The sequence below is a fragment of the Rhinatrema bivittatum genome, chromosome 8 (assembly GCF_901001135.1).
Source record: "Rhinatrema bivittatum chromosome 8, aRhiBiv1.1, whole genome shotgun sequence".
Lineage (NCBI taxonomy): Eukaryota > Metazoa > Chordata > Amphibia > Gymnophiona > Rhinatrematidae > Rhinatrema > Rhinatrema bivittatum.
The window spans coordinates 33,222,530-33,249,075 of record NC_042622.1 but is presented as its reverse complement, the minus strand read 5'-3'; the positions used below and the strand labels follow the sequence as shown (position 1 = coordinate 33,249,075).

Sequence of the window (26,546 nt, the reverse complement as noted above, 5' to 3'; positions counted from 1 at the left end):
GTCTTTTCACTGTAAATTCTCTTAGTTAACAACTCACAGAACTAATGAAGACAAGACTTCTGGTTATAGACAAGGTACAGACTTCCAAACGTAGTAGCACAGCAAAACATCAAAACACGGAAAGGCAAGAACTCAACTCTCCACCAGAATTCCACACCTCTGTTTAGCCTCCGTGCCATCTAAATGCTGGGAACACCTTTTGAATTCCTTGAGGATGAATCTGGATCCTCAGGGGTGGGACCATACAGCAGGCTATCTGACATCTGATTTTAAGTCTGCTTAAGCCAGTCTGTACATAAGAACATAAGAAAATGCCATACTGGGTCAGACCAAGGGTCCATCAAGCCCAGCATCCTGTTTCCAACAGTGGCCAATCCAGGCCATAAGAACCTGGTAAGTACCCAAAAACTAAGTCTATTCCATGTTACCATTGCTTAATGGCAGTGGCTATTCTCTAAGTGAACTTAATAGCAGGTAATGGACTTCTCCTCCAAGAACTTATCCAATCCTTTTTTAAACACCGCTACACTAACTGCACTAACCACATCCTCTGGCAACAAATTCCAGAGTTTAATTGTGCGTTGAGTAAAAAAGAACTTTCTCCGATTAGTTTTAAATGTGCCCCATGCTAACTTCATGGAGTGCCCCCTAGTCTTTCTACTATCTGAAAGAGTAAATACCCGATTCACATCGGTTATTTACTCTTTCGGTTCTATACATAATGCCCCAATCCCAAATCAAGCAAATCCTGGTTCAAGACTGGGGAAAACCTTTTTCCCCCGACATGAAACAAGGAGATGTTCTGTTTTTGGTTTTCCCAGATCCATGGACATGTGCATCCCATAAAACAGGCTGCTTTAATTCTGGGTTTAATTCCTTTTTTTTTTTTTTTTTTTTTAAACCTGGTACTTTCCTCCTAGGTCCTTTGCACTTCCAGCTCAATCGAAACCATGGCTGGAATTTGGCACCATGAACCTTCATACTCAACTACTTGGGAATTTTCACTTTATTTTATATCCCTTTATCCCTGCCATACCCAATCTGGTCATAGCAATGGTGGTTCCGGGCCGCAGACCATGCATAAAGGCTCCTTCCAGAACCCTGCAATCTTGGACCCTGAATCTCACCACCAGGTGTCACCCCTACCCAGCAACCATGATGCTCTTCCCTGGGGGGGGGGGGGGGGCTTGAAATGCCCATCCGACTCTGCAGCAGAATCAAAGACAATGAAATGTTTCAGAACCTAATAGCAGCTTCCAATGTGCACTTCAAAAGTCCCAGTGCCCCATAGATTTAACATATATGGCCAGTGGTGCAACAGATAATGGCCAGTGGCGCAATGGATAATGCATCCGACTATGGATCAGAAGACTCTAGGTTCAAGTCCTGGCTGGCTCATGCTTTCTCTCTTATGCAAGTTTGCTATTTAGAAGAAGATAAGAATAGTGAACACAAGCAGAAATATTTATTCTAAGATTCACCTCGCAAAAGGAAGAAGTGTAGTTATGCAAAGCGAAGGTGATAACTACAACTTGGGTAGCATAGCCGAGTGGTCTAAAGCACTGGATTTAGACTCCAGTCTCTTTGCGGGCATGGGTTTGAATCCCACTGCTACCAATGTCTCTCTTATTATTTCTTGGTGTTTGGGTAATTGCCAGGTTCTTGAAACCTGGTTTGGCCTCTGTTGGAAACAGGATGCTGGGCTTGATGGACCATTGGTCTGACCCAGCATGGCAATTTCTTATGTTATGTCCAGCTTTGCAAATCTCAAAGGAGGCATGGAAATGTGAAGTATGTCTTCTGTGGGATATACTGGACACATTCCATCTTTTACGCCAGTAATCAGAATTACCCCAGACATTCAGAAGCCAATTATGAACATGCAAAAAGAGGCTGTTATACTGTAATTATGTTAACCGGTGTCAGGTCAGCCTCCGTGAACAGTTTTCTATTTGAATAATGATTAGAATGGAGTAAATACAGTTCTCAGAACAGCCAATATTTAGTAAACTCCTAGTTTTGGCAACACACACACCGAATCTAGTGGTTAAGCCTTCCTGCTACAAAATGTTACCAAATATATAAAACTGAAGAGAAACATCATCTGAACTTAAATCAAAACACTGGATCAACAAATCTATTCTATTTATAAATGCAGGAAGGTTATCTATGATGTTTTACTGGAATTTTTTTTAAGTTCTTTATTTGCATAAACTTCAGAAAACGAATGGAACAAATTTGGGAAACATTCGTTTGAACAGAAAATGAATCAAACAAAAAATTTTCCATCCCTACTCGTTGGAGTGCATGCACTTTAGCTTTGCATTGTGGAGTAAATACATGCACCTTTGTGTTAGAGTGGCCTCCAGTTTCTGGAATTCAGAATATGCAAAAGAATAAATCTCCACAGGGCAGAGAGAACTATCCAGTGAATGAACCCAATATTAAAAAAACAAAAAACAAACAGCAGTCAAGTACCTCTAGATATTCATCCTTTTACACAGCTTATACTCGAGGGACATTATGAAAGAGGTGTTTTTTAATGCTAGCTGAGGCAGCATCTCCAGAAACGCACCCATACGTTATCGTAAGTTTTTAAATCATGCAGCATGTGCCTAGGTTGCATATAGCATGCATGTAGGGGGTGAGTGGGGTAGAGGGTTTAGATTGCAAATTACGACCCTGAGGTCTGCTGCAGGGAATGAGCAATAGAAGCTTGCAAAACTTGTTCCTAATCAGCTGATTCCTTTCTAAGGCAAAAATTGTAGATGGATAACTAACACACACAGTATCTGCAAATGTATCTTGGAAACACTTAATTAAAAAGAGGGTGAAATGTTAAAGACCAGAACTGGGTAAGACGCGATGAACTAGACAGCAAAAGAAGAAGAGCTGATGTAAGATTCGGTCAGAACATGTAACACAAATGGGTTGAGAAGATGCCCATGCATTGTGGAAGATATAAGATTGCTGTTTTGCATGCATAAAACTGAATTTTATATACATAGAGGATAACTTTCAAGCAAGTGCAGAAGATAGCATATATATATGCATGTGTAGTTTTGCCATAGTATTTTATAACCATGCATATCACATATGTGCTATTCTAAAATACACATATTTTTACCCTGTAACATATGAGCATAAGTATGCTTACTTGCAAATACATGCAATACATTGAAAGCGAATATTTCAATGCATCAAATGCACATATTTTAAAAATAAGTAGGAAAAGTATCTGTTCACATATTATATGTGCAAAAATAAAGTAGGACTCACTTGTGAAAAAAAAATCAGGACTTATGAGCATAAAAGTCAGTCTATGTTAAAACATGCGCATAAGCAAAATTACCAGTTTTACCAATTAGTCCACCAGTTCACCCTGTCTTCGTACAAGTCATTGAGATCCTCCTGGTTTTACAGCCCGAACTTGCCCAGTTCACCCAAATCCTCCACCTGGCCAATAGTACACAGTAGGTATAAAATTACCAGAGCAAGTTGGCAAATTTAATTGTGAAAGTATCTTTTAAAAATAGCAACTTATGCATGCGTTAGCCCCATCCCAGAATGCCCCAGCCGGGCCCCTTTATACGTGCATATATGTGTGTGTGAAAGCAAAAATACGCACGTATGTTTGAAAAATACTGAACAGCATGGCAGGAGTAGGTGCTACTCACATGCATCTATGTTAAATTTTATTTGTGTCTTTGAAAATTCACCCTAGAAGTTGTACTTGCTTACAAAAATTAAGGGGTAGATTTTTAAAAAGTACATGGGCACGTCCATATGCGCACCTACCCGGCACACGCACATGGACGTGCAATTTTATAACATGCGCGTGCATGTTATAAAATTTCAGGTCAGCACGCGCAAGGGTGGGGGTATATTTTTGCAAAGATGCACGGCGACGCAGTGGGGCCTTCCCCAGTTCCCTCCCAGTCTGCTCCAATTAAAGAGCAGACTGGGAGGGAACTTCCCAACCCCCTATTCTACCCTCCCCCTATCCCTATCCTAATTACCCCTAATTTTTGTATTTTACCTTTTGCTCCTGCTAAGGAGCAGGAGCAAGTTGCGCGCACCGACACCCTGCCGGCGCGCGATCCCCCAGCACAGCGGCAAATGGCCACTATACCGTGCGCCTCTAGCCCTGCCCTGACCCCCCCCCAGACCGCCCCACCCCGCCCAGAAAACGCCCCGGCCTGCTCCTTTCAGGAAGGCCCGCGCTTATGCGTGTACCGGCCTTTACGTCCATAGCCGGGTCTTTTTGAAAATAGGCCGGCCATGCGCATAGAGGCCGGATTTTACGCGCGTGGCCTTTTGAAAATCCACCCTTAAAGTTTTATGCACATAAAGTTTTACACACACAAAACATAAATAGAATGAATGCACATCCCTACCAAAAAAATGTAAAATGAAATGTTACCAAATAAGAGGCCCATAAACCTAGGGAAGTGCCAAACTTTATATACAAATCAGCTCTGAACAGCGTGCGCCCACTTTAAATCTGAGAAATTTGCTTATTGCTCCAGGGAAGGTCTGCAAATTCAGCTAGAGTTTTACAAGTTTTCAGGATTTGTGCTTTACTCGACTTCCCTTAAAAGAAAAGGCTTTGCCTGCTTCTGCCAGTCTCTAGCACAGCTAAAACAAAACAAACGCCTAAATAATCAACAGCAAATTAAGAAAAAAAAAAAAAAGGCAAACTGACTCCTGTGCAAACTTGATTTTTACATCTTTTCAAAAAATGTACCCATGCATGTACTGGACACATGCAAAGGCTGAATCAGCATAAGCTCGAGACTTGTGAGCACTAGCGCCAACGGCCAAGGCTTCAACCTTTGTTCATCTAGTTTTCATAAACATTCCAGATTTCAAACACCTTTTCTAAAACAAAACAAACAAATTACTGAATTCGCTCATCATGTTTAAACCAGAGTTTGGGTTTACAAAAGGATCACCTAATGCCAGCTCTGTGGGGCAGATTTTCAAAGCCTATGCCCGGTGACGGGCACAGGCCCCGGGACACGTGTAAGTCCTGGGGCTTGAAAAAACATGGGCGAGGCGTGAGCGGGGTGGGGCGTGGCCACAGGCCTCTCCACTGCTGCTGGGCCCGGGGATCGCGCGCCAGCACATGGCCGGCATGCGCAACCTATGCCTGCCCGGAGGCAGGCGCAACTTCTGCAATAAAGGTTAGGGTGGGTATAGGTAGGGCTGGGGGCGGGTTAGGTAGGGGAAGGGCGGAAGGAAAGTTCCCTCCGAGGCCACTCCGATTTTGGAGCGGTCTCGGAGGGAACAGGGAAAGCCATCAGGGCTCCCCTAGGGCTCGGCGCGTGCATTCTGCACAAGTGTGCACCCCCTTGTGCGCGCCGACCCGGGATTTTATAACATGTGAGTGGCTGTGCGCGCAAGTTATAAAATCTGGCGTAGATTTGTGCGCACAAATCTACGCCCACGCATAGCTACTAAAATCTGGCCCTGTGGTTTTAAAACTACTCGCCACTACGCTGACTGGATCACGCCTTTTGGACCTAAGGAAGTAGCGTTACCTCCAGAAAGCTAGACAAGAAATGTAACAAGCTGGTCCCACAAAAAAAAAAAAAAAATCATCACCTTTGTTTATTTCCCTAACGGCTACCCTAGAAAATGAAAAATATATATGAAAAGGGCATTTACCTACCGATATTTAAAATCCCTAGAGTAGTCTTTCAAACCCCAGAGTTAGTAGTCTTTCAAACCCCAGAGCTAGCACTCACTGATCTTTTTTGCAAATCCAACCTCTTTTTGTAGCCATATCAGTGAATAAAGGATTTTTTTTTTTTTGTTGTAGAAAGCTAACTGAATTCTGAAATGCTTATGAAAGCCACGTCTCTGTTCAGCAGTGAAGGTCGAAATCTTGCCGACTTGCGCTACTGCTTGAAAGTTTAACACTCAGGCTAATTCAAGTTTTAGTTGCACAAATAACCCCAACACCCCTCCCCTCACTATGCTCACAATATTCAGATTATTAAGCATCACCTCCTGAAAGGGAGTATTCCACCTTCAGGTGTAGAGGCAGGAACATAAGCTACAGCTACCGCACTATAGTTTGAACAATGTGAAAGACAGTAATGTACATCTGCAAATCCCGGGCGCCTAAGTACAAATAACTGTCAACCAAGAAAAAATGCTGGCAAAAGTTATGGCCCCTGAGGTGTTTCCAGGTTGATTTCATTACTAAGAGGCCAGGTTTAGCCGCTGGCTCGCAGCACATAGGAGACAGGACTGAGTGTAGCTGGCCACACTGCCTACATTTAGGTAAAAATTAGGGTAAGATCACAGGTTACGTTTTAGGTGGTGATCTTAGTGCTCAGAGGCTGGGTGAAAATTACTCGCTTACTGAATTGGGCTCTTTAGTGGTGAGAGTAGACTGATAAATGGGGTGAATCACAATTTCTCTGAACAACCCTGAAACAAAAAAAAAAAATAAAAATTAGATGACATTTTTATATTCTGCCTGGAAAGTAATTCATAGTACTTTAGTCTAGCTCTTCTACAAGATTATAGCAGCAGCAGCATACAGAATGCTCTTTTCCTAAGGTATACTGGATTTCTAAGAGTGATGGAAAGTAATGACGTTAATCAGTATTGAGTACACGTACGATATCCTGAGCTAGACATCCTAAAAACCACGGCACAAAAAAAAAAAAAAAAATCCTTGCACTGTTAGTCTTCTAAAGAGAAAGTTTGCCAAAGTTTATTCATAACGGTTTCACAAATTCTTCCTATGAAAGGACAAGCCGCCCCAGGCAGTGTCTTTTCAGGAATACCCTCACTTCTTGGGTGGCTGAAGGTACTCAACCCTTGGCCTCCTGCCACAGGCCTCACTTGAGGCACAGCGCGATATTCATAACAAAGGCCTGGGAGCTGGTGCCAAGCAGGCGAGCTGCTTCTCGTTTCCAGCTCAGAGTCCCGCTGCGGAGGGCAAGGAGAGGCCAAGCGTTGCCCTTCTAGGGGTGCTCAGCTGTCAGGCAAGGGGGCAGAATTAGAAGGAAAGCTGCATTCTGGTCTCAGCTCCAGCTGTCACCACAGGATGCGGTCTTTATATGGAAGAGGATGGGATAAGCTCCATTTCACAGGGGGGCAAGCTGAACAAATCCTGCTTGTACCCCAGGGCACTTATAGACCTGTTTTCCTTTTCTGAGAGTAACGGGCACTGGAAAGCTGTAGATGCCAGGCGGGTTAAAAAGCAGGACGGACTCAGTCAGCCCCTCATGACATGCAAGCATCTGGGTCAGTTTACCTATGTTACAGAGGAGCATATGCGGAAAAGAGAAGCTACTGGAGGGGCTTTTGCCTCATGGATTTCTGTAGATTTGGTAAGGAAGGAGTACGAAAAAAGGAGGTGTGACGGATTGGAATGAAAAGAAACACAAAGCACATGAAAAAGAAAAATGCAGAATTCAGTTACGAGATGCTCGGTCCTACTGAATGCATATCCAGTTATATTCTGTTTGGTGACGTTAGCAGCAATGGATGCTGTCAGACTCTGGAGCTGTCGTAACCAATCCTGTTTCTTATTTTCTTCATTGCATTAAATAAAATCTAATGGCCCATTGTCCAAATGCAATATAAAAAAAAAAGAGGCATTCATTTCTAAATCTGGAGCAAATACAGAATTGTCAATGCAAAAATATTGACAATACACAGAATATTCATTAACACCACCCCCCCCCCCCCCCAAATTCAGCCAGCTATTACATCTGCTCTTAAATACCTTGTTAAACCATGGAGAAACAAACCCTTACAAATATTAATTAAACCAATCAACTCTGTTAATCTGAACGATGCCATAAACCAAGGAAAGGAGTGGCTAACCCCAGCCTGGGGCACATACAATAAGAGTCTCCAAGTTAGGCTTTGGAGCCTCCTGCCAGTCTCTGGGCTCAAAGTTACCGAAATGATCAAGCAGATAGTGCAGTGGTCTCTTGTGGACAGAGAAAGCAATGGGTACTCTCTTTCCCCTCTGTGAATCATCTGACCACACCTCAATAGCCATCAAGTCTTTCATTCTCCACTTCCTTTGACTAACAGACTCATACCAACCCTTCCCCTGGGATTAAGAGAGCAGTCCCACTCAAAAGGGTAGCTTCAAACACAATAGGAACTGCTATTTCCCTTCCTGGAATTCCAGTCAATAGGAAAAAAGAAATAAAACCACCACAACAATAGATGACTTCATGGGATTTTCACTGCAGAGATAAGCAACACCGCGAAAACAAAAACACACTTCAAGGTTTCTTTTCCTCTGTTAGAGCTCCAGGATGTCCCTCTGTCTGGTGTACATTGTAGAAGCTTAGTTACTTCCTCAGAAGATGATATTCAATACTTACATCCCCTAACAGAATTCTCCTGGGTAAGTGCTCTAGGCGGGAGGCCTCAGGATGCACGTGGTCTCTGCGGTTCCCCTCTAGATGAACAAGTGGCACTGCCCAGAGTCTTAGCAGAAGCAAAGTGGAGACACGGCCTTGCTGATCCACCTCCGAAGTGGGCTGCAGGAGGAGGAGAAAGATTTTCCCCTCTCTGGCTCTACTCCCGCTAATCGCGAGCACCAGCTTACATTGAACCCAGCACACCCAGAGGCCTTTTCCTGAGCACTTCCTGAAAGAGCGGGACAAATCTCCATCATAAACCTCTGCAACAGTTCACACCACAAGTAACCCCAGGGCAGAGGCTATGTGAATGATTGCAAAGCAATGTAAAAAGGTGCAGTTCAGGTGGCAGGGGCCTGATTTAGGCTGTGGGCCAGAAGTGTAAATAGGGAGTCAACGTAAACAAAACACTGACCACATTTAGGTATAAAAAGCACTTGGAATGGAAAGGACAATTAAAAAAAAAAAATTTTTAGCTAGTAGTTATCAGGGTAAAAATCTGCAGCTGAAAATTGCTCCCTCACCCCCTACCCTCATGGGTAAAAGTAAAAAAACGATGCAAGTCTGTGCCACAAAAGAGTGGGGGCCGAGGGTGGCAAGCAATGCACAGGGATTTGATTTTTAAACTCCTTTCAGGGTGGTGATTTGGCATCTGTCTTCCACAGGTCAGAAGCCCCCTTAGTGCCTGCCACCACATTTTCGAGTATAGGAAGCTTCTTTCTGAAAATTCACAGGCGGCAGGGCAATAATCAGCCAGCAGTTTTCCCCAGGTTAAATAATTAGAAAATTGTCTCAAAATCTAACAACCCATTCTGAAAATGCTAAAAAGCTAAAAACCCAACCTGATTTATACGCGACTCTACTGTTCTAGGTCTGCATTAAGAGAAACATTACATTGGGGGAAGGTTATGTGGGTATTTTCCCATCCACAGATGAAAACATTATTAAAAATTTAAGAAACAAAGCAGCTTCTACTTGTGCATTCCAAGCATGGACTGGAATCTCTCTCTCTGTCTGCCAAGCATCTCCCAGGTACCTACTCAACAGGCAGCAAGCAGGGAAGGGCAATAAAATAGAGCAATTCAGATATATCCTGTCCTCTTCAACATGGTCCATAAAATGCTAACTTCCAACACTGATGGCAATACGATGATACAATAAACTACATCATGATTTAGGCAAGGGATGACCATGCTGCTCGAATGGGTTGACGAGGAAAAGTCTTTACTTCAACTGGAATCTTTATTTTGCACCAGAAACAGTTGTATTATTAATTAGACTTACCAGAAAGCCAGTGCAATTTTTGGAATATTTCTTTGTGATAGTTAATGTAATCAAACATAAAAACAAGATCTCAGATTAAGCATTTCCCAATCATGCCTCTTCCTGTAAGAGTGACTCACTGGGAAGCTGAAACTTCAAAGCACAATCTACTACTGCGGTATTCAAATACTTTTAGCACCTAAGAGGCCTAATTGTGTGCAATCTTTCCCACCAGGGGAGTTTGGTAGAGTGTTTACTCTCTAGCATTTTACTCTCAGAAATTAACTCCTTTGGCAGGAGTTAATTTCTGAGAGTAAAATGTGCGGCTTGGCCGCACATTTTACTTTCTTTATCAAGTGTGACTAACTAAGAGGCTCATCAACATGCAATTGCATGTTGAGCGCGCTATTAGTTTCGGGGGGGGGGGGGGGGGTTTGGCTGCGCATTTTCCACGCGCTATTACTACCCCTTACTGTATAAGGGGTAATAATAGCGCGTCAAAAACGCACGTTCAAACGGGGGCTAACAGTGCACTCGGCCTGAGCTCACCGTTCTGTATCAGCCTGATAAGTAAGTAAGTAAATAAATAAAAATGGTGTGCTTTCTTTATGAAAGGAAAGGAGAGTCAGCCTCCAGGAAGACCTCCACACTTTGAATCAGTTCCCCATCATAGTATAGCCCCTCTTCTGGTTTTAGCCAAGAAGGCAGGGTCACACCCAGTCCTGGGGCTAAATCCCTGCACACAGTCACAAAGCCCATAAAGCCCTAAGAACATAAGTCTTGCCATCCTGGATCAGACCAAAAGGTCCATCGAGCCCAGCATCCTGTTTCCAACAGAGGCCAAGCCAGGTCACAGGGACCTGGCAGGATCCCAAGGCGTAGAGAGATTCCATGCTACATATCTCAGAGATAAGCAGGGGATTTCTGCAACTCCACCTTAATAATGGTTAATAGACTTTTCCTCTAGGAACTTATCCAAACCTTTTTTAACCCCAGTTACACTAACAGCTTTTACCACATCTTCTGGCAACAAATTCCAGAGTTTAATTATGCGTTGAGTAAAAAACCATTTTCTCCTATTTGTTTTAAATGTACTATTTAGTCTTTGCACTTTGTCCCCTAGACTTTGTACTTTTTGAAAAAGGGTAAACAATTGATTTGGTTTTATAGACCTCTATCATATCACCCCTAAGCCGTCCCTTCTCAAAGATGAAGAGCGTCAACCTTTTAGCCTTTCCTCATAGGGGAATTGTTCCATCCCTTTTTTCATTTTTGTCGCCCTTCCCTGTATCTTTTCTAATTCTGCTATATCTTTCTTGAGATGTGGTGACCAGAAGTGAACACAATACTCAAGATGAGGTCACACTATGGAGCAATACAGAGGCGTTATGATATTCTCTGTTTATTCTCCATTCCTTTCCTAATAATCCCTAGCATTCTATTTTCTCTCTCAGCTGCCGTAACACATGAGGACACCTAGATCCTTTTTCCCTGAGTGGCGACTCCTAATGTGGACCCTTGTATTGTGTAGCTAAAATTTAGATTGCTCTCCCCTAAGTGCATCACTTTGCACTTATCCACATTTAATGTCATTGCCATTTGCATGGACCGTCTCCCAATCTTGCAAGGTCCTCCTGCAATTTCTCACAGTCCTCTTGCAATTTAACAACTTTGGATAATTTTGTATCTGCAAATTTGATCCCATTTCCAAGTCATTTATAAATATGTTACAAAGCAGTAGTCCCAGAACAGATCCCTGGGATACTTCACTATTCATCTTTCTCCATGAAGACAAATGACTATTTAGCCATACTTACTGTAGTGTTTTCTACCTTTTTAAACTAGTTCCCAATCCACATTGCTTCTTATCCCATTACTTTTTAATTTTCTCAGAAGTCTCTCATGAGGAAATGTGTCAGTCGCTATCTGGAAATCCGGATACACTATATCAACTGGCTCACTTTTATCCACATAGGGCCCAATATTCAAAGATCTCCAGTTATCTAAGTTATCCAGATATATCTTATCTGATAACTTAGAAGCATAGCCATGCTGCTGAATATAACTGGATAAGTTCTAGTTAGCCAGATAAATTATATCCAGATAACCTTAGAGCTGCTATTGAGCAGGTCTAATGTATTCGATTAACTTAACCAGGTAAGACTGAATATAGGCACTTATCTGGTTAAGATAACCGGATAAGTTGCCTTGCCTCGATCCATCAATTGCCCACCTCCAAGATATCTGACTATCTAGTGGTGGCCACTGAACATAGCCGGATATTCAGTGGCTGTCACTTAGCTGGATAAGTCCCTATTTATCTGGTTGGGTAGCACTACATATCAGCCTCATGTTTATTAATGCCTTCAAAAATTGTAGCAGATTGCTGAGGCAGGACTTCCCTTTCCTAAATCCATGTTAGTCATAATTTAATGGGACAAAACTATCTATATGTTCAGAAGTTTTGTTCTATGTGATAAGTTTCTACCATTCTGTCAAGTTCACTGGTCTGTAGTTTCCTGGCTCACCCCTGGAACCCTTTTTAAAAATTGGCGAATCTATTCTCCCTATCCGTTCAATTTATGTAGCCCTTACAACGTCCATCACTCCCTCAGAGATCCCCTTTTTCCCATGCTTTCTTGAATTCAGATACCACTTTCATCTCCATCACCTCCACTGGGAGCAACCCTTCAGTCTTCAGGTACCATAGATCAGTGCTTCCCAACCCTCTCTTGGAGGCATACCTAACCAGTCAGGTTTTCAGGATTCCCATAATGAATATGCATGAGATGGGTTTGCATACATTGGAGACTCAGGGTATGCAAATCTCTCTCATGCATATTAATTGTGGAAATCCTTAAAACCCAACTGGCTAAGTGTGCCTCCAGGAGAGGATTAAGAAACACTGCTTTAGATTTTTTTAAATTTTATTTATTTGATTCTGCTTTTCAGCACTTCAAAGCTGACTACTGATTCTATAGATAGTTTACAAATTACTAATAGTATGTCTGCAATTTTATTTTTCAGTTCTTTCAACATTTTGGATTGTATACCATCTGGTCAAGGTGATTTGCTACTCTTTAGTTTGTTAATTTGTCTTATTACATCTTCCAGAATAACTGATATTTTTTTCAGTTCCTCTGAATTGTCACCTTTAAACATCATTCCCTGTATGGGTATCTCCCTTAAATATTTCTCAATAAAAACTGAAACAAAGAATTCACTCTCTCTGCTATGACCCTGTCTTACTCTTTCCTAAGTGCCCCTTGATCATCTAATGGTCCAGCTGACTTCTTCACAGGTTTTTTTTCCTTCAAATGAGAAAGGTTTTATTATGAAGTTTTGCTTCCATGGCGAGCTTCTTTTCAAATGCTCTCTTTGCCTTCCTTATGAATGCTTTGCATCTAGCTTGCCAGTGCTTATGCCTTTTCCTGTTCACTTCATTCAGATCCCTTTTCCATTGTTTTAAAGATGCTCTTTCAGCAATAACCTCTCTCACCTCACCTATTAACCATGCCAGTAGTCATTTAGCCTTCTTTTCACCTTTTGTAATGCATGGAAAACGTATGGTCTGAGCTTCCAATATCATATATTCAAACAAGGTCCATCTTGGCAGCTGCTCCTTTCAGTTTTTCCTAACCATTTTCCTCATTTTAATCATAATCTTTCTTTTCAAAGTTAAATGATATCACAGTAGATTTCTTGAGTGTCTTCGCTCCATTTATTAAGTCAAGTCTGATCATGCCAAGTGGCCTCAAAACCATTACCTCTCACACCAAACAGCCGGGTCTAAAATAGCTCTCCTCTTGTTCTTGTACCAGCTGCTTCAGGAAGCAGTCATTTATTTCATCTATTATCTTCACCTCCTTAGCATTTCCTGATGTGACATTTACTCAGTCAATACTCGGTTAATTGAAGTCACTCATTATTAGTGTGCTGCTAATTTTGTTAGCTTCCCTAATTGCTCTTAGCATTTCACTGTCTGTCTGTTCATTCTGGCCAGGTAATACACTCCCAATACGATTTTCTCCCCCTTTTCACATGGATTTTCTATCCAGAAGGATTCTACAGTGCTTTTTGTTTCCTACAACACTTATCCCAATGCCCTCCTTAATTTATAGAGCCACCCCCTCCCCAGTTTGATCCACAATGTCCCATTGGTTACCCTCCTTCCAACAGGTCTCTGACATGCTAATTACCTGATCATCCAGTGCTATACACTCCAACTCTCCCATTTAGTATGTTTTTCGCTTGGTTTAACAACCTGCTTATCAGTTGAGAGGGGTCATTTGGAATCTTTCAACTCTGTCTGCTCATTACTTAAATACACCTGCACCTCTCCATTGGAAAGCCCTAACTACCCTTTTTTGTTAGTATCCTTCAAAGATACATCATTCCGCACCTGAGTGACTTGGCTTTCTCTCGTCATCTAGTTTAAAAGCTGCTGTAGCTCCTTTTTAAAATTAGTGCCAGCAGCCTGGTTCCCATCCTAGCTAAGGTGGAGCCCATCCTTTCTGAAAAGGCCCCCCCCTTTCCTCTGTTGTGCCCGGTCGCAGACGGCTGCGACCTCTGATGCTCACCTCTTTTTTTTCCCTGCACCAGCGATTTTTGCAAGATTGGCAGTCTCTGCCTGCAAACACCGCCTTCCCCGGCATCCCCGGGAAGGCACGGGCGATCCTGTCCGCCATCTTGAATCGGGGATTACCTAGGGCACGCGCGTGAGTGCCAGGCCCTCTCTTAAACACATCATGGCGGTCACCTCTGGGGCGTCTGCTCCGCATGACATCACCCGCCAGTGTATTTAAGCTATTCGGACTTTGCTTCCGATTAGGACACATTTTAAATTGAAAGAATAATCACGTCACTTTATAAGTGCACTCTGATAATTTATAAATTTCACAGCATTTCATATACTTAAAAAAAAAAAAAGAGGTGATAGGCTGGTTTATCAAATCACCCTGTTGAGCTGTTTGAATCAATTCTCTTTCAATGTTCACCGCTGCTAAAATGTAACTGTATTAACGGTTGATGTGCCTCCGTTCCAAGTAAAAATAATAGGATACGTTTTTCCTACTATTTCTCCTCACTAGCATGTAAACCGATGTGATGTACCCCAATGAATGTCGGTACATAAAAACAAATAAATAAATGATTAAATCAAAAGGCTGGTATAAACTTGATGGTTCCTGCTGCAAGAATATATGAAACCATCACCTTTCACTTTATATAATTTTAAAAGAATTTTGCTGTGAAATTTATGAGAATTACATACGAGGTTCAGTGTTTGGAATTTATATTGAAAGCTGTTTATACGGCATATATTTCACCTGCACGGCATGCCAAAGGCTAAATTCTGGAGAGCCCTTTGTAAAAAAAATTCAATATTTCTTTAGACCTGACGTCAGCATACCATCCACAATCAAATGGTCCCAACGACCGCCAGTATATAAAATGTTAAAATAAATAAACTGAAAGAATGAACCGTACACTTAAACAGTTCCTATGATCCTACGTCAACTCCAGACAAACTGACTGGGCAGAGTTGCTTCCCTGGGCCGAGTTCGCCCTGAATTCACACCCATCAGCCGCTACTAGATCAACACCTTTCCAAATAGTGAATGGCAGTCAGCCATTACCTCCATTACCAATACCCTTGTCAGTTTCATCCCCTGCAGCCCAGGCTTCGGCTGAAGAACTCCATCAGCTTTGGGAACAATCCAAAGGCCTTTTCCAAAAGGCAGGACAACGGGCCAAGAAATGTTATGACTCATCATAGAGCAGCACCCGAATTCCAACCAGGAGACAAGATATGGCTCAGTACCAAGTTCATCCGTCTCAAGCTGCCATCTGTTCGATTCGCTCCACGCTACATTGGGCCTTTTTCCATTCTCCACCGCCTGGGACCAGTAACTTACAGATTACAACTACCTACTTCCATGAAGACACACAATGCCTTCCACATATCTCTCTTGAAGCCACTCATCCTCTCCGAGTTTTCAAAAAAGACTCCAGACCCGCTACCTCTTATTGCCAAAGAGGACATCACATACCAAGTGGATGACATTCTTGAGGTACATAAATGTGGAAAGCAATGGGAGTACTTCATATCCTGGGAAGGATATGGGCCAGAAGAAAATAGTTGGGACCCTGCAAATAACATCCTTGACAAGGATTTGATTAGTCAATTTCATTTAATTCATGCAAGGAAGCCAAAACACCCTGGGAGGGGCCCTAAGAAGGGGGGGGGGGGTAGGGGGGTATTGTTGCGTCTGGTCGCAGACGGCTGCGACCTCTGATGCTCACCTCTTTTTTCCCTGCACCAGCAATTCTTGGAAGATTGGCAGTCTCCACCTGCAAACGCTGCCTTCCCCAGCGTCCCTGGGTCGGGATGGGCAATCCTGTCCATCATCTTGAATCGGGGATTCCCTAGGGCCCACGCGTGCCAGGCCCTCTCTTAAACACATCATAGTGGGAACTTCGAGGGCATCCCCTCTGCATGACGTCACCTGCCAGTGTATTTAAGCTATTCGGACTTTGCTTCCTACGAGTTAGCAAGGACTTCCTTCCTGCTGAATTCCACGCCATTTGGAGATGCTTCGCTATTCACTACTCTGAACTCGTTCCCACACTCCGGGCCTTGAACGCTTTAGGTACCCGCTCCTCGGGGGCCTTGACACATTCTGGCTATCTGCTCCTCGGAGGGCCTTCCTGCCTGAGAATCCATCTACTCATATTGGGACCCAGCCTTGTTCAGTCTTGTGAGTATGCTACTTATTTGCTTCTGTCTTGCTGACGGAACCTCTGGTGTACCCTGTGCCTCAGGCCACTACCGTGTTCACCTCAGCATACCTGCTTCTACACTTCAGAGTGAGTAACCTCATCTATTCTGCTCTGCTGACCTCCTACACTTCTCTTACCAAACATCAGTGCTGATTCTCGGCATACCCTGTGCTGCGGGCCACTACCGGATCTACCCCTAAGAAGTGTTCATTGGAAGAGGAGCTCCCTGGCGTACCCCGCTCTGTGGGCCACTACCGGGGATATTATCAGAGTCACATTACAACTCTGGACTGTGTCTTTCTTCCCACTCAGTGGGTACTTCATCTACATTCCAGTCTAATAATGTCTCGTTACTAACTGTGTCCGTCTCAGCAGAGGCCACACCTATTGTGGTGAGTCCCCACAGGGCTCCTCCCTGTAGGTGGAGTCAGCTTTCACTACGATCCAGGGTCCACAACCATACCAGAACAAAACATCCTGAAAATGTTGTCAATTCCTAACAAACTTAAAACCCTCTTCCCTGCACCATCATCTTATCTATGCATTGAGACTGGTCCTATGTGTGGAATAAGGAGCATTTCTGGAATGCTATCCTGGGGGTTCTGGATTTCAACTTTCTACTTAAAAGCCTAAAGTTGGCTTCCAGGACCTCCCTCCTGCACCTCCCTATGTCACTGGTGCCCACATGTACCACGTGGGCACCAGTGGTACACGTGGTGCTCACGTGTACCACTGGTGCACTATCTAAAATCCTATCTATGTGACTCGTGAGATCTGCCACCTTCTCACCAGGCAGGCAAGTTACCTAGCGATCCACATGTCCAATGGCTACCCAGCTATTTACATTTCTGGGCTGTGGATTCTCTGAAAGAGGAGCAGGGCCCCAGGTGCAAGGCAGAACCTTTTCTCTGGGGATGTTTTACTATAAGTGTGTGTGCGTGTTGAATAAACAAGCTGGATACTCTGGCTGGCTGTTCCAAACTCACTCTTTACAGAAAATCTTCCAAAGTAATTGTCACCAGACACGCTTGATTCTGATTACATTTATGTTCAAAACACTTCCCTCAAGCTGCTCCTCTATTTGTGAATGTTCCCCTCAGTATGGGGTCCTGAAATATTCTGATCCTCCAGGTCTTGGAATAAAAAGACTCCCATGTGGGTGAGGATATCCTAGGTGTGGATCTCTTCCCCAACAGTATTTGAGATCCAGATGTACTTTTAGGTTTCCAATATATCACTCTCCGGCTTTTCTCCCAGGGAGAAGACTCTGGTAGTGTCCAGATGACAACACTTCTGACTTCAGGTTGTCCTCTCAAAAAAGCAAAGTTAGATCTTCCAGGCTGAAAGGTCTTCTAGCAAGGAAAGAGTCAGCTTTTTGCTTTTCCACAGCTACTGGGCAGGAAGAGCAGTGGCAAACACTTCGAACTCAAAAGGAAAAATCTTCTCCAAAACACCAAAACCAGGGTTCTCGTGTGCCGACTCACTGCTGTCCCTCCATGGGTGGTGAGATGGGAGCAGCAGGACTTCTCTACCCCATCCTTCCCAAGGCAGGGCTCTTCCCTACCTGACCCAGGACCAAAGATTCACAAAAGAAAAAACACCTCAAAAATGAAGTTCTAGATGAATAAATCACTTACAGCAAAAACCTGAGCAAGCCCTACCTAGTAGGTTGTATACTGGAAAGTTATATGCCTCTACCCTTTTACTATGTCTCTGGCCTAGAAATAGATAAAGGGGAATACCAAAATAAACAGGCCCTGCTCCTTCAAAAGTCAACAAAAAAATGCCACATCGTTCTCTATCCCTGCCTGCAGTTATGCAGAAAGAAGCTCACCACTCCAGTATTCACACAGGAGGTGCTGTTAAGAAAGGAGAAGAAGAGTCTACCAATCACCTAACCTGTATCCTAAGTTATGGCCACCTAATGGAGATTCCAAAGGGTCTTTTATGAATATGGGTTTTTGTGACCAGGTCTATATATATGTATATATTCTGAATGTTATGTTTGGTGGCTCACGGGATGGTCCCACAAGCCACCGCACTCACCCTGACATTACTGGCATCTCTTCGTGGCCTGCTTGCTGCCCAATGCTGACCACCGCCAACAGCAGCATGGGACGCCGCTGTGCTGTTCTCTTCTGGGCTCCCCCTAGGTACGCACAAACCCGACTGCCTACTACTTAAAGGGCCCATAGTGGGAAAGTAATCCCAATGCCCTTTGACATCACTGCTCTCCACTATGTAAGGCTCCCTCTGTAGAGTAGCTGACGCTTCAGCAATGGGTCCTCTTGCCTTGTGCACTGCATGTTGTTCCTGTGTTCCAGCTGTTCCTGTATTCCTGCATTGTCCAACCGTGCCTTGCCCAGTCCAGTGTTTCCTCTCTTGTCCTACTCTACAGCCTGATCTCCTGGTACTGACTTCTTGCCTTGTACCCGACTATCAGGTCGATATTGAAACGTGCGGTTGAAGATTTCCCGTCTGTAACGTGCTGGGAGCGCACAATTCAGACGCGTAAGGCGATCCAGCGATACAGTCTCCAGTTTCACGTGTCCTTAGCGCTTCTTAAAACAGACGCATAACCCTTTCCGCACGCATGTATATGATATGTAAATGAACGAATTAGCTGTATAATGAAGGAATTAGCTATTCCCCTCTGATACTGTGACGCGCGCTCAGATTATCTCCTTTGTAACCCGCTATTTTGCCGCGGCCTTAACCTGTTAGTTTACCGCCTACCCTCTACTTGGTGTTAGTGTGGTGTTCGAAAATTAAAATGGGAATAAAGTGTAAAAAATGGGGGCGATTTCGGCGCTCAAGGCCCCGTCCGGTCTCCGGTGCAGCCCCAGTCCTGTCCCCTCCTCCCGAAGCAAAAAAAAAAAAACTGAAAAAGTAGCAAGGCTCGGGCCTGCTACGGTAGTCCCTTCTCCCTTCTCTTCTCCTCCCGATTTCGGCGCTCAAGGCAGCCGGGTGGGCGTGCATTCATCCAGGCAGAGGGAGCCGGCGGCGAAAGCGGCCTCCGGCTCCCTCTGCCTGGATGAATGCACGGCCCCCGCCGGCAGTGAATGAATGCCCGTGCGATTTCGGCGCTCATGCCTTGAGCGCCGAAATCGGGAGGAGAGGAGAAGGGAGAAGGGACTATCGTAGCAGGCCCGAGCCTTGCTACTTTTTCAGTTTTTTTTTTTTGCTTCGGGAGGAGGGGACAGGACTGGGGCTGCACCGGAGACCGGACGGGGCCAGGGCAGGTGAGCGGGGGCTGGGGGATAGTTTGCCGAGCATCGGGGAACATAACTGTCCACTTCCTCGTACCTGCCATTTCAAATGTCATTTGAAATGACATTTGAAATGACAGATACCAGCGCGGCCGTGAAGCGTTAGGCCCGCGAACCCAGGATACTGTATAGGCGCTCTATACAGTAAAATGGGTTGCGCGGGCCTAACGCTTGCCTAAGGCTTCGCAGCCGCGGCATGCATTTGCATGCAATTTGAAGAGAGTAACGAGCGGTAGGTGAAGAGAACTGTGCGTGCGGGGAACGAGGGTGCGCCTGACACTGCCGCACTGTTTCTACCGCGGCCTTAGAGTATCGATCTGTATGCTGCTTGCCACCTGCCCAGACCCTTGGCCTGTTCCAGATATCTCCAATCTGCTGCCTGTCCTGACCCCCGTGTACCCTTTGTCTCTTGCTCCTGCTCCTGCCCCAGGGACCTGCTATAGTCCTGCTGGCCACCAGAACCCAAGGGCTCAACCTATGGGGGAGGCAGCTAATATAGGTTAATTTCCATTCTGTCCTGCTTCAGGGCGCGTTCACCTGCTGTTGGGGTAGGCCTCGTGGGTTCACCTTTGTGTCTGCATCAGCTACGCCATAGCACTAAGGACTCACTACTATTCCAGTCATCATAGAATATTAGGTTTTATCGGGGTTTATTTAGACCAGTGGTTTCCTGTTCCTAGAGTTGTCTCCTCTTTCTCATATCCCCTAGCACATGGGCTTCCTGATTGGAACTGAAGCCTCTACAGGCATAGTAGGAAGGTGAGATATTTGTGGGGACAGGAAATGCAGGGACTTTAACTGTCCTCCAGCTTGGCTGCTGCCTGTGCTTGAATCTTGCAGCTAGCTGCTTCTCCCATACTTGTAGGTGTTGATCTGCTATTGCTTTTCAGTTACCACAGGAGAAAATGCCATGATTAGGAGGTGGCAAGCTGTCAATAACAAAAACTGGAGATGGAGGCTAGGAGATGAAGAGAGCAAATGGGGAGAGGTGGGGGAGAGATGAAAAGAAAGGATGTTGAAGGCTAGTTGGTAGGGAGAGATTAAATCATGGGAGAATGGATGCTGGAGGTCTGGGAGAAGCCAGAAAGGTAGAAGGTTGGGATGAATTGGGGGGGGGGGGGGAGGAGGGAATGTCAGGGAGAGGAAGATGGAGAGCAAGAAATGGGGAGAGAGAGATGGCTGAGAGCCAGGAAAGAAGAGGTGGTGGGCTCAGAGAGGTCAAGAGAAGAGCAGGGAAATGTAAAGATAGGAAATAAAGAGAGAGAAGGAGGAGAGAGGTAAAGCAGAAAGGGATGGTTGGAAAAGAAAGACTGAGAGAAGTGAGAGTAAAGACAGAAAGATATGAGCAGGTGAGAGCTGGTTGAAGAAAGGAGATATAGAAGGACAGGGAGATTGGAAAGGAGAACCAGGAAACAGAAAACAGACAAGATGAAAATAGAGAAGAAAAAGAGAAAATCGCTTACAATTAAAGTAGAGGAAAAAAAATACAGGATTTGCTATATAATTTTTGCATACCAGGGGGTACACAAGATATCCCAAACTCTTGAAAAGGGTACAATAGTCATGAAAGGTTGAGAACCACTGCTTTAGACTATATACTACAATATCAGCCACCATCTTTGCGTGAACTATAAAAATGATCCAATCCTCCTGCAAAACCTCACTCGTTTTACTTCCAGATCTCACATTCTTGTGGTGCTCACATCTGGAGAATCATCATGTGCCATATGACATCCACTTCCACTTTTAGCTCAGATTTTTACAGTTTTATTATGTTATATTTTGATCAATGGAGTTACTGCGCTAGAGGCTCACACATGCATGTGTTTAAGTCACTGTGCTAGAGTGTCCCTCTCCAGCAGTGTTATGTTCATTAAATAAAGCAATGGGCATGCTAATTAACTGTGACTTCTGACTCACAGTAACCCAGCCATGGAGAAATAATGAAGTCAAGGGCAACACACCACCGGATACAAAATGTGCAATGCACTCTGCAGTCACGCAACATTCCAACAAGACCTTGACAGACATGCAAAGTCTGAGACTATGAGGCTCTTGCAAAATGAAAATGCAATTGTTAAAAGACCCTGATATCAATAAATGCTAATTTCCAATACAGAATTTGCTAGTATATAGGGGTGCTTTAAGACTCATGTAAAACCTACAGCATAGTTGGCTTTTGACACTGTTTTACTGTATTGCAAAATTAAATCCTGCTAGAGCTTTTATGTCAGACTCCCCTATGAATCTGCTTCTGCAACTGGCATGAACAAAAAAAAAAAAAGAAAAGAATGGAAGGTACTAAAGTTATATCAGTGGTGGCGGGTGGTCAAAAGCAATTGCTGCAATGAGCACTGTCATTTTCCTCCCCTCTTCCCATTCCTTTTGCCCTCCTCAACCACCCTGGACCCTTTCACCTTTCCTTCTATTATCTCCTACCAAAATCCTTCTGCATTACATTTTTGTGTTTTTTTCTGGTCTATTCATTTATCATTGGTGGTGCAGCAGTCAAAAAAGCAGCAGCAGTCAAAAAAGCAAACATAATTTCAGGAATTATTAAGAAGGGAATTTTTAACAAAATGGAAAAACGTCATAATGCCTCTGAATCGCTCCATGGGGAGACCGCACCTTGAATACTGTGTACAATTCTGGTCGCCGCATCTCAAAAAAGATATAGTTGCGATGGAGAAGGTACAGAGAAGGGCAACCAAAATGATAAAGGGGTTGAAACAGCTCCCCTATGAGGAAAGGCTGAAGAGGTTATGGCTGTTCAGCTTGAAGAAGAGATGGCTGAGGGGGGATATGATAGAGGTCTTTAAAATAATGAGAGCTCTTGAATGAGTAGATATGAATCGTTATTTACACATTCGGATAATACAAGGACTAGAGGGCACTCCATGAAGTTAGCAAGTAGCACAATTAAGACTAATTGGAGAAAATGTTTTCCACTCAACGGACAATTAAGCTCTGGAATTTGTTGCCAGAGTTAGGTTTAAAAAAGGTTTGGATAAGTTCTTGGAGGAGAAGTCCATTAACTGCTATTAATCAAGTTGACTTAGGGAATGGCCTCTGCTATTACTGGCATCAGTAGCATGGGATCTACTTAGTGTTGAGTACTTGCCAGGTTCTTGTGGTCTGGTTTGGCCTCTGGTAGATAAAGGATGCTGGGCTTGATGGACCTTTCGTCTGACCCAGCATGACAATTTCTTATGTAGTGTCACCAATGCTCCTACGCACGAGTTGCCACTGAGTTATATTCTCAATAAGTAACTTTGCTGACTGATATAAGACATTTCAACTGGAACCCCCCCCCCCCCCAAACACAGAGGCCAAGAGAGTACAAACTTATCAATCATACATAGTGCTGACTCGGGGGTTATGGTCCTTGATGGTTCAGTGATGAACTCATTACTGTAATGCACTATTTCTTTGCATTGATGTTCGCATTTTTTTTTTGCAAGTGCAAGAAATCTGAAAGCAGAATTGCTGCTGTTCCATACTGAACATATGGACTGTCTCAGGACATATTAAAAAAGAAAAGGCTGCTTTTTTTTTGGGTAAATTTGCAATGAGTCACAGCCCACGGTGCACTCAGTTACTTAGGGTGCCTTTAAATCTGTTAGATGCTCTGATAGCTTGGAGTGGCGCAGAAAGCTGTGCTCCTGCATATTATTTTACAGTTGGCAGCATTTAATAAAAGAAAAGTAATTAAAAGGTGAAATGCTTCCTTCTCCAAAGGAGGAAGACCCTGCCAAATGATTATCATCAACGACGCTATATCCAGCCAATCGCTTCTCTGCCCATAAATAAATTTGTGTAAGAAAGGTGGAGGGTTTTGGCAGGCCAAAATGTCTGCCATGGAAATTATGCCCCTTACTTCCATTTGCTGAATAAATACATGAAGCTAACTGAGGTGAGCATCCCCTGGAGCACCTCTGCCTTTCCAACTTGATGGTGTAGGCCAAGAGTCTGGGGAACTTCCAGTCGGGTTTTCAGGATTTCCTTAATAAATATGCATGAGACAGATCTGCATACAGCTGAGGCAGCATACATGCAAATGTGGGCGTGGCTGGCACCACTTTGTATGGCATAAACCAACAATGGTGCTGGCCTCAATCTGCCAGCACTACACTGGCAGGGCAGAAGCACCTCGGGATCAGTTGTGCCCCATGGAAAGAAAAAAATGGCAAGAGAGAGGGGGTTTTATTTTTAATTTTTTCTTTCTTCGACAAATCATTTTTTTCCTTTTTTTTTTTAAAAAAAAAAAACGTATTTAGTTTGTTTCAATTTTTCATTTTAAATAAAAACTTGAAAAAAAAAGGAAAAAAGAAAAACAAATTAATAAAAAGTCTGAACACACCCCTCCAGTAAATATTATCTAATTCAAGTTGTCAGCTTAAAACGATGCTTGCCTTCAAAAATATGTCCATTAATGAATGCTATTTTAAACAGTCTGTATCAAAAGGTTAAAATAACTTCTCCAAGGCTTACTTAACTTTGGTGAATATGATATACAAGTCCCCACAGAGGTGTTGCTGAAGAGTATTGCCATGCACTACATTCTTGTTTTTAAGACTGCTTTGATTTTTCACCGAGTCAGCTTTGTGCTACAGCCCACCCCTCAAGTTCCAAGAAATATTTCCAGCCCAGAATGATTCCTCTCTCTCTAGTAGGCACTGTAGTCAAACAGAGCACACAAAACCCAACACAAATCTGTCTCCATTTCCTTGCCTTATGGGGCACAGCTGCATGGCGTGGAGGATTGGCCTAGCGGTTAGAGCAGCTGGCAGTGATGTTAGGAGTCCAGCATTCAAGCCCTGGGGCAACTTTGGCAAGATAACTTTCACCTCAGGTACAAATTCAAAGCCTGATTATAAAAAGCATTTACATACTTAAAATTGGGTTTTACACATGTTAAAAGGGCTTTTGAAAATTGCTACAATATATGCCATTGAATTGTCCATGGGATATTCAGATGCAAGTGCTTTTAAAATTGCTATGATAGTAGGTTACACTTATTATTTTATTTCAAAATATTTATATTTCACCTATATTGATATTTTTATGCTAAGCGGATTACAGTTTAACAAAAAGATACATTAACAATACCAATGCAACAAAAACAAAACTTACAATTAAACAAATAGTTGCAAATTTAAACATGTTTCTCAGTAATAAACATTTACACGTGTAACTCCTTTTAAAAGCAGTAGATTGATAAGGACGCAGCAAACTAGAAGTTGTTACTTGTAAGCTAGAAATGCACATTAATGTTAAATTCAATCCGCCTAATATGTTCCCAACAGACAAGCTTAATTTACACACTAAGGGGTAGATTTTCAAAGGGGTACGCGCGTAAGATACGCGCGTACCCCCCGAAAACCTACCCCAAACCCCCCCCTGCGCTCGCCAAGACTATTTTGCATAGGCTCGGCGGCATACGCAACCCCCGGGACGCGTGTAAGTCCCGGGGCTTTGCAAAGGGGGCGTAACGCCGGCCTGGGGGCGTGGTCGAGGCCTCCGGACCAGCCCCCGGGTCGGGTGATTGCGCGCCAGCAGCCCGCTGGCGCGCGCAGATTTACGCCTGCTTTTGGCAGGCGTAAATCTGCCAACAAAGGTAGGGGGGGTTTAGATAGGGCCGGGGGGGGGGGTTGGTTAGGTAGGGGAAGGGAGGGGAAGGTGAGGGGAGGTGGAAGGAAAGTTCCCTCCGAGGCCGCTCTGATTTCGGAGCGGCCTCGGAGGGAACAGGCAGAGCGCGCCGGGCTCGGCGCGCGCAGGTTGCACAATTGTGCACCCCCTTGCGCGCGCCGACCCCAGATTTTATAAGATACGCGCGTATCTTACAAGATCCAGCGTACTTTTGTTCATGCCTGGTGCACGAACAAAAGTACGCGCGCGCGTAAATTTATAAAATCTACCCCATAGTTTATTGAAATGAATTGTTACCGCACTATGATGGCACATGATTAATTCGTAATCTATACCACTCACATTTTCATTACCGTGCCTTGCTGTAAACCGTTGTGACGGTTATCTAACTTAATGACGGTATAGAAAAGTTTTTAAATAAATAAATAAATAAAAATACCCTCTGGGGCACGGAAACACCTTCCCAAATCTGAGCTCAGGCAAGTAACCGTTCAGGTGCAGAAGGTGAGCGATTAACCCCAAATTGCAAAGAAGTGATGGGAAAGCCAGAGATCACTGTGGTTGATGGCAATGCCAATGGATGGAAGCAGGGCAGACTGGACAGGCCTTACAATCTTTACCTGCCATCATGTTCCATGGGCTCAGTTTTCAAAGGGTTTAAGTGACTAAGGGGGTCATTTTTCTATTGATATCGCACGCGAAAAGGGACTTCTCGCGTGCGATACCTAGATCGGGACGGAGTTGGGGCGGCGTCAGCACCAGAAGGAGGAGGAGTCTGTGTGGCGTCGGGGCGGACGCCACGGAAACTTCGCTGGTGGCGAAAAGGTAAGGCCCCCTTATCGCCGCCGGTAGCGCGCCCAATAGCACCACCTTTTACGATGGCGCTATTGGGTGCGATAACCGGCAGCGATGGCACCGCGGAGGTGCCATCGCTGCCGGCTTTCGCAGGCCCGCCCCCCCCCCCCCCGCTTCACCCCCCCCGCCTCCCATCAGCGCCAGGATTCAGGAAGCCGCGGGAGTTTAGAAAATCTGGCCCTAAACTTGGGAAAAAGCTTCAGTAAACGAGGCCCTTAGGGACTTAAATCCCTAAACTGGCCCCTTTAAAAATTGACCAGGACTGAGCACCTAAATTTAGGGACATATTTTGGGAAGATGCATAAATTTAGCCCCCATAGCTTCC

General features: G+C 44.1%; 1 protein-coding gene and 1 non-coding gene across 6 annotated transcripts in view; one reads left to right on the top strand and one right to left on the bottom strand.

The window, feature by feature from the left end:
• SULF2 (sulfatase 2) overlaps positions 1–26,546 on the bottom strand; it is a 371,939-nt gene that overhangs the window by 321,346 nt on the left and 24,047 nt on the right. The gene's annotated exons all lie outside the window — the stretch shown is intronic.
• On the top strand, positions 1,536–1,617 carry TRNAL-UAG. Its single transcript has one exon. It is a non-coding gene; the product is annotated as a tRNA-Leu (tRNA).